We start from the raw sequence: 10,000 nt of genomic DNA, 5'->3' as shown, positions 1-10,000 counted from the left end.
GATGATGCTGACGACGACGACGATGATGATGATGGTCGTGGTGGTGGCGATCAATTTGTTAAACAGAAGAAGAAGAAGAAGAGAAGAAGAAGAAGAAGAAGAAGAAGAAGAAGAAGAAGAAGAGAAGAAGAAGAAGAAGAAGAAGAAGAAGAAAAAGGACGAAGGAACAGAAAGAGGAGAAGAAAAGAAGAAGTGGAAGAAGAAACAAGTGTTGTTTTATATTTTTCATGTACGACTTGTGGTCATTTGCATGTATAAAAATAGATTTAAATTTATATAAATAGATTTGTATATATATAAATAGAATTTCATGAACGAAAATGGTTTCATTGAAGAATATATCAAGAAAATATATCAAACTTCCAAAAATTTTGTGCAAGCATCTTCTTGTGATGAAGCACATGACAACCATCCTTGAAATGGTATTTTCCATATATATATATATATATATGTTATATATATATATATATATATATATATATATATATATATATATATATAATATACATATGTATATATATATATATATATATATATATATATATATATATATATATATATATACAAAGAGCAATAAAGATTCAAGTTAATTTAAAAAATTTACTTGAATATGGTACCTAACTTAGATGCACCAAAAAAACTATACTGATTTAACAATACAGTAATGTGGGGTGATTATAGCGAGAAAGAAGCAACAAGAATGGATAGGTTTTTAGTAATCGTTTCATACAAGGACAGGTTTTATTAAAGTTGCAAAGATTACAGCATATAAACGAGTCCCGTACTCATCAGCTATATATATATTAAAAGCACATGCACACACACACACACATGCTGGTGTCACGAATCAAGTCATTATCTTCAAGGAATTTCCTTCTGACAATGCGTTCCATGACTTTCCTGACATGGGAAAGTAGAGAGACAAGTCTATAATTCTTAGCATGTGCTCTGCTACCTCCCGTGTGGATACGGCATATTATGCCATCCTTTAACATTTTGGGAAGTCTCACTGGTGTACATTGCCACTCCACCATGTGTCCTTTCTCTCCTGTCAATTCGAAACACAACATATCCTAGTACGTATCTCAGCAGCTGATATGTCCACATTCAAATGTGTTTCTCTTAGTGTCACGCATATTGCTTCATAATACGTCACCAAGTCCCTCAGGTACTGAGTTTGGCGTTTTTAGGATGTTACGAGGACCCTAATGTTCAGTAAAAATACTGGTGTGATATGTAAGGTGTGGGTAGTGGCCACTGGTCTGACATACGCATCCTTTTTGTTTGAGACGGTCGCGGATACTGGTAAGTGTTTCTCATACTGGATGTCTGGTGAAGCCACGTCAGCTGCCTTACAATCTACTGTGCAACCTGCAAAAAAGCCAGTTGTTCAGCAGCCGCTATGAGCACTGCATCAACAGTTTGTTTCCTTATATGGTGATGTCATTGTATCATGTGATCTGACACTGTGTTGTTCGAGGCTGATCGTCCTTGTCTAAACGTAAAAAGAACGAGCACTCCTCACATGGGATTTAGGATTAGCAAATCTGCAGCCTGTTTCTATGACACATGCCAGCAGGTACCCCTTACATAGAACTTGCAGAATGGTTTAGTTTCGTTTTTAACAAAGCAATTGCGTTTGAAGGTTCTATTTAATTTTCCTAGCGAACTCAAGAGAAAATAAAGAAAGTGTAGTGGCTAGCGATCTATCATAGAGAATGCTGGAGAGAAGGTTACATAGGAGAGCTAGGGAGAAGGGGAGATAATAAAGTAGTGGTGATCCCAAAACGAAGGTGTGCGTGCGTATGTGTAAGAGACTTTGTATGTAAGTGTGGAAGAGGGTGGTTATCTTGACGTGCGCGTGTGTATGTGCAGGTGTTAAAATGTGGGTCTATAAGTGGTCAGTGCTGATGTGTGCGTGGTGGTGTGTTGTGACATGATGTTTTGTGTGGTATGGTGGTCTATGGTGTAGTGGTGTGTGGTGTGATGGTGTTGGGAGGTGGGGAGGCGAGAGTGATGAAAGCAATATATATATATATATACATGCAAATATTTATGCTTGTATCTGTATAGAGATGTTCCTCTCTGTCTGGCTGTCTGTCTGTCTCTCTCTGGTTTATTTCTCTATATATCCATGTCCGTCTCAAATCTCTGTACAAGAATCGTATCTTAATGTAGCCGTCAATATATCTCCATGGTTACAATGAATATTTTTCTATTCTTATGTCAAATCCCATAGTTATGTTTCGACGACAAATTGAATTGTTTCTCTTGGTATAGTTGCGATTGAATATATAAAGCTGACGACATTAAAATACCTTCACCTAACTGCAGCTCCTTGTCTTTCAACTTGCTTAGTTGAAATAGTAAAAGAATATGACGACCATCTCTCCTCAGAACAAGCACATGGCAACACATGTAGAGCTGCATCCGATAAATTGAAAGCATTGGAACCCCTACAGCCGTCTAGCGACGGGACTAGCAGACTAGTCCTTGTTTCAAGCTATTTCTTCCACTCTCCAATAGTGGACACCTCGTCTGCTATGGAAGGCAATAGCTCGCAATACGCATACATTAAGCAAATCCTGCAATACGTATATATCAAGCAAACACTGCAACATGCAAAAATGCTAGTTCTAACATCATTCTAAGAGATCAACTCAGTAGTTATACTGACAATTAATATTCGTAGCTACTTCAGCATGGCTCTCCATTCGAACAGACTCTCTATATATACAGCATTAATAAAATATAGGTAACTAGTGGAATAGAGGGGATGTGTAAAATAATGTGGTATATAAGCCCTCTGTCGAGGGCTTCTATGCCACATTATTAGATTATATTCTTTACTTATTGCACGGTGATCGCTATAAGCTTTAAGATTATATATATAAAGACACACAGGAAGTAAATAGACACCGTAAATTTTCAAAATTTCTGATCTAAGCATCTTACTATGTTTCCAGCGGCATAGAATTTACAATGTAATTATGCTTTTTCATTTCAGGTGCTATTATATTAAACATTTGCGAAGAGTAACCATGCTACGCACAAAAAATTCAGCAGAACTGTCAGATTTTCAACGAGGTCGTATTGTTGGGCAAGCTGAGGCTAGTCTAAGCCAGCGAAAAATAGCCGAAAATTCTTCGAATTCCTCTTGCTATTTTTAATAGAATTATAGTGCAATTCAAGAGCCAAGGAAAAGAATAAACATATTCTCGTCCCGGGCGACCTGGGCCCTTGGAAAGGAAGCTTCGCTGTTTGAAGAGAATTGTGGAAAACGAACCCCCACTTGAAGGATTCTGACATTGCAAACAGTTAGACGTTAGTCCAAGAACGTGTGCTACACATCTGCATAAGCTTGGGTATTATGGACGAGGAGATAGAAGAAAACTTCTCCTTCAGCCAATTAATATCAAACAGATTTTGAAAATTAAAAGTTTCTATTTCCTTTCTGCATGTCTTTATATATATATATATATATATATATATATATATATATATATATATATATATATATATATACATACACATATGTATATATACATACACGTATGTACGTATGTAAATATATATATGTATATATATATATATATATATATATTATATATATATATATATATATATGTGCGTGTGTGTGTGTGTGTGTATTATGTCTAATACACACACGCACACACATGCATACATACGCGCACTCACACACACACGCACACATACAGACATATATATATACATATGCATATTTATTCGTATATATATATATATATATATATATATATATATTTGTGTGTGTGTGAGTTCGCGTGTGTATGCATGTGTGGGCGTGTGTGTATTAGACATAAACATTCTCATCACATATGTGTGTTTGAATATATTTGGAAGAGAAGAAGCACGTTCAAGGCTATAGCTACAGCTGTTTCGTATACTAAGCCCATTAAAAAAAAAATTAATATTCATAACTTTTTTATATTGAATCTCATTTTCTTGTTTCTATGTTTCTTCCTGTTTTACAGCAACGTCCCAACTAGTAATTTTCAGCTGCCAAAATTGAGGGTATTGTATTTTCTACTGCAAATTCCGTTATTTTGTATTAAGTAACTTCGCGAAATGTATCAGTTGCTGTTTTACTGTTTTGCTGTTTTTTTTCCCATTCTTATTAATATTAATCTTTATGGTATTACGCATAAGAATCTATTAATCTTTATAACAAATGCAGCGAGCCGGCTAAATCGCTTGCACGCCGGGTAAAATTATTAATGTGTGTCTATGTGTATGTTTTTGCACGCACGTGCGCAAGTGTGTATGTATTATGTATATATATATATATATATATATATATATATATATATATATATATATATATATATATATATATAATATATATATATATTATATGTGCAGGATTGGGTGAGTGATAAGAACCTTGCTTCACAAACACATGGTTCCAGTTTCAGTCCTACCACGTAGCAACATGGACAAGTGTGTTTTATCATAGACTCGGGCCGATGAAATCCTTGAGCGTATTTGCTTGCGGAAACTGAAAGAAGCCCGTCATATTCATACGTACATATGTGTGCATGTGAGTGTGTCTTTATAAGTGTGCTTGAAATCCACTACCATTTGACCACGGTGTTGGCGTATTTAAGTTCCCGTAACCAAACCGCTCAGCAAAATAGTGCGATAGAATATGTAAAAGAGGTAATGGGGCTAAAATTTCTCAAGACTGCAGTATAATGACTGAAACAAGTAAAAGTATATATATATATATATATATATATATATATATATATATTCTTTCTTTGTACATAATGAAAACAAAATCTTCCGCAAAAATGGTTCATGTTTTGTATTGAAATATGTGCATGAGTTTAAAGTAAGGCATATCTAAGCGTGGTATTTAATTACCGTAAGATACAGAGATAAATTGAGTCCCAAATATTATTGATACATATGGGTATGAAAAGAACTGAGAAACAACCTTAGTTTATAATTCACATTGAAATATTTTTCAATTTTTCAGTTAAAATAAGCACCTTTTCTCTTGCTGAGATGTAAGATGTCCTGATGCAAGTGGTGGCTATTACATATCTCCTTTTTAAGTTAGGAGGCTATGATAATATTGACAAAAAGGGGGAATTTTCTTAGATAAACACGTATATCCAAAACAAAAAACAATTTGTATTTTTTTAATGAAAGTATAAGCTTAAATCTCTGCTTATTTTGCGCTCCATTACTGTATCATCAAGAGAGAGACACCATGAAAATGCATGCTAATGAATGATTGACCTACTAGAAGTAGCATCGGTGATAGGCACGGAAACCTTTACACCCAATAAAATGGATATTTTAACTGCTGATTAATGTGCTCAATGAACGATTGAATATTCTTGCGATGAAAACCCTTGAATATAAGCCTTACTTTCCAGATAAATATAATCTCTTATGGATGAGCAATTTTGGAACGGTGGGTTAAATCGATTGCATCTACTTATATTAGCAACTCCGTATAAGGAAATGCAAAGACGACCTTGACAAAATTTGAATTCAGAGCGTAAAGACAGAGAAAATTCTGCGAATCGTTTTGTACAGCATGCTAACGATTTCACCAGCTATCGAACTTTATATTGTCAATGAACATATTCTATTCTCCTCAAGGCACAAAGCCCGAAACTTTTGAGGAATGGGCCAGTGGGTTAGATCGATCCCAGTATGCAACTGACACTTAATTTATCGACCCCGAAAGGATCAAAGGCAAAGTTGAACTCGGAGGAATTTGAACTCAGAACATAAAGACAGACGAAATACATATTTCTTTACTACCCACAAGGGGCTAAACACAGAGAAGACAAGCAAACGGATTAAGTTGATTATATCGACCCCAGTGCGTAACTGGTAGTTATTTAATCGGCACCGAAAGGATGAAAGGCAAAATCGACCTCGGCGGAATTTGAACTCAGAACGTAACAGCAGACGAAATACCTATTTCTTTACTACCCACAAGCGGCCAAACAAGGACAGATAAAGAGATTAAGCCGATTATATCGATCCCAGTGCGTAACTGGTGCTTATTTAATCGACCCCGAAAGGATTAATGGCAAAGTCGACCTCGGCGGAATTTGAACTCAGAACGCAATGACAGACGAAATACTGCTAAGCATTTTGCCCGGCGTGCTAACGTTTCATCCTGCTCGCCGCCTTTGTCAAAGAACATATTGAACATCATTGAGTTCAGCTACCGCTTGTTGAACATTCTTTAGTTAAAATATAAATCGGATGCTACAAATATGATGTTCTTATTAGAGACTCATGAAATATCTATTTCCAAGATGTAACTATATTCTACGTTATATATTATCTAATTTTTCTAAATGTGTCTTTCACATGTAGGCAAAAGTACAGATATTCATAAACTGTATTGATAGTTAGTGCCTTATGGGTACATAAAGTTATTTATAATATTCAGTAGCATTTATGCGTATTAATGTATGATCAATATTTACTTTAATGAAAATATATGATGAAACATTATAAATACAATCTTGCACGTCAACTGCGATAATATTGTATATAGAATTATGAATATTTAATCTGAAGTGTTTGCGATATTTACAAGCTTCCGCATGGATTGGTATACATGGAATATGGTTAAGTTGCCGCTTATTTTACGATTTGATTACTAATGATTTTGGAAACATTCTGCACGCACAAACACACACACACACCTACACACACATGATACACACACTCACACACACACACACGCACACTCACATATAAATACACACACATAGGTAGCAAATATGGGGCATTAAATATAGGTATGTAGGGTAATGTAGCAAATATATAATGGGAGTAATATTTTAGATTGAATTGTCACATGCTAAATATTTCGGTTGTTCTCTAAATTCATTGTAGTCAAAATCTTACTTAATTATATACATCCTAATTGATCTTTTCCGGCGTTTGATTTAGAAATATCGCCCCCTGTAACACTATCATTTAATATTTTTTTCTGAGTACTTATTTTTAATGGACTAGAGCAATTTTGTCGACGTTGTAAAGAGAGAGAGACTAACGCAGGCCTTAAATATCAAATATATGTAAATAAATATGAAATGTTATATAACCTGCTGTTCGTTATTTCGAAAATTAGAAGCGTGTGCGTAATCGGTTGAACTAACTGAAATAAACCAATGAATAATGTTTGAATCCAACACTACAGTCTTCAGGAAAGAAAAGGCCATTATCCAAAAGTGTTCTAAGGATAATACTTTCTAAATTACAAGAACTATCCAATGTTACCTCAGTATTCCTGTTTAATATCAGTTACATTCGATTACTATAAATTGATTACACAAAAAAACAAAAACAAACATGAATTAAACGTACTTTACAGAAATTAGCCTGGGCATTGAATCATCATAGCAGTAAAAATACGATATGGTGTGTTTTTCAAACAGCTTAGTTAGCATTTTGAAAAACACTCTATGTTTACTATGTTTAATGTATAATAAAAGTCAATGAACAAAATTTCACCTACATTCAATCATTATTCATTACACAAGGAAAATTTATCATTCCACAATATGCATAATGATGCATGTATGCGAAGGGGTACAATACACCCCCATCATATATATATATATATATATATATATATATATATATATATATATATATATATATATATATATTGGTAAAGACGGTAAGATAACAAAAGAAAAAAAGAGACCTCAATATTATGTAAATAGAGGAAATTTATCCATAAATTATATGTACAATTACTCAATAGTCAAGATAAAACTCTGAGTTTCAGATGCCGAAGTGCAAATCCACAACACCATATATATATATATATATATATATATATATATATATATATATATATATATATATATGGGTAGATGGATATATGAAAATGTAAAGCCATAAATAGCATTGTGCATAATGAATCACTTTTTCTCTATACCGAATTACGTTTGTACAAAACTCACAATACTTTTAGTTCTCGTGAAGTCACTGATAGTCATATAGCAGAACTACACTTATGGTGAGTCGATCTTAGCGTAGTCTTTATTTCTCCATCCCAACATAAAGGAAATAAACAGAACGTTGTACAGATAGGAAAATCTTGTAAAATTCGTTTTAAAACTGTAACCTAAAGCAGTATGATGAACAGTTCTCTGGAAAATGACTTATAATGAAGTAAAACATGTCGATTTTTTCCGGCCATTGAAAGAGTGAATGTAGCGTTGTTTCTCTCCTTGGAATCGGTATCAAGTAACAAAACTACATTAGAAAATTGCGTTGATTATAAAATAAATGAGAACTGACATTTAACCAAATTGTTAATTTTGGAATTATGTCAGAATGAATGTCAGATTTAAATTCCTAGTAATTATTCTGGTTTAACAATACACAATAAAGTAAATACCTTACATAAAGGAATCAATTCAAGCTAATCAGTTTATAAGGCCATACTATTTATTTACGCCGCTACTTTCGACAATAGTATTACACATATATACATACATACATGCATTCATAGATATATACATACATAAATGTATGCATACACACCGTAGATGAAGGAATGCGCAGGGATTGCTAACATAGTAAACAAAAAGTAACTCAAGTTATACTGAAAAGATCAAAGTCCATACATTCACGGAGTGATGTTCACCATCATAGATATGGTTCGTTGCAGGTATCCAAATGCGCAATGATACAGTTGAAAAGGTTATCGACAATGAAATCTTCAGGTAGTGATGAAATCTTTTGATAAATGTAATCATGAAGAGCGGCGAGGACTAATAATAACTGTAATAATTATGTGAAAAATAGCATTTTACCTAAATTGAAACGGGAAATATTGAAATGATAGAATCGGAATGCGTAAATTTGAGATTATATTATGCTGGAAAGTCCTGTCGCATTTTTATCATGATCGCTTTTTGGCTGCCTCTGCAATACCTATAAGCTAAATCTAAATAGTTAATGCGCAGAATTATTGTTCTGAATGGAAGCATTACACAAAAAATTTGCAGAAAATTTTGCCATTATTCTTCAATCGTAAAACACCCACCGTCCTTGCATCGGGTTGCTCTTACACCATAATGAAAGACCACATATTGCCTAAGTCACCACTTTATGGTACTAAATATAGAAATTCACCTCATCCTTTGCTGCATCTAGCTATTATATTTTCCGTCCATTGCAAGATTAGTGAGAAAGAAAAGAAATTTCGTAATTGTGAAAAGATTAAATATGATATTGAGTATTTCCTTGCTTCCAAAACTAAAATAAATTTCGCCTGTGGAAATCTACAATTTTCCAAATAGATGATATCATTAAACCATTGATATCAGGAAATATTTCTTTTAATATATTAAGTCCAAGGAAGCATTTGCTTCTTTGCCATTTTGAAATACGCTAGTTTGTTTTCATTCCAATTTAATACTTACGTTTTTTCACCGCTGAAGAATTTACCAAAACGATGATTAAGCCCCTGGAAATGCACAATTATGATACAGGTCGAAATATTCAACTCCGAATGTGGTGCTTTTCCATGGCGTTGTTCATTATAGAAAACACAAAGTAAAAGATAAACGAGCAAGAAAAACCGAAATGACAAGTTCTGAATATTTACTTAATTTTTCCCAGAAAATTGATCATATCTTCAGTTAGAAATCTTTGCAATCTTAAAAAAGAACCAAAACAAAATAAAAAAAACATATGTTACATGGAAACCATTAAAACTTGGAAAATAAAATATAGAATATAAATTATAATTGCAGCATAAAAGTCCATTTTGTGATATGATTAATTTGCAGATTCCATTCCCTTACAATTGCAAAAAGCGACAATCAATGAAAAGAGGGAAGATGAATACAAATGGTATGTACCATAATTAAAATTTTTATGATATTTAAATATAATTCTGAAAAGGCGTGTATATTGTAAGTAATTAAATACCTCATTGTATTTTAATTACAGTGTT

At 33.4% G+C, this 10,000-nt stretch overlaps 1 protein-coding gene across 5 annotated transcripts in view; it reads right to left on the bottom strand.

Moving 5' to 3' along the window:
- LOC115220891 (allatostatin-A receptor) overlaps window positions 1–10,000 on the bottom strand; it is a 356,256-nt gene that overhangs the window by 28,211 nt on the left and 318,045 nt on the right. The window contains exon 1 of one of the 5 annotated variants that reach the window (XM_029791088.2): window positions 9,465–9,512. The exons of 3 other annotated variants lie outside the window; for them this stretch is intronic. The gene's annotated coding sequence lies outside the window, so the exon portion shown is untranslated. Of the gene's footprint in view, window positions 1–7,999; window positions 8,115–9,464; window positions 9,513–10,000 lie in introns of those variants that run through there. One more of the 5 variants, XM_036510478.1, reaches the window with a different exon arrangement.

Source organism: Octopus sinensis, linkage group LG17 (assembly GCF_006345805.1).
Source record: "Octopus sinensis linkage group LG17, ASM634580v1, whole genome shotgun sequence".
In the NCBI taxonomy this organism is placed as follows: domain Eukaryota; kingdom Metazoa; phylum Mollusca; class Cephalopoda; order Octopoda; family Octopodidae; genus Octopus; species Octopus sinensis.
Note: the sequence above shows the minus strand (reverse complement) of the source record. Positions and strands in the feature narration are given on the sequence as shown.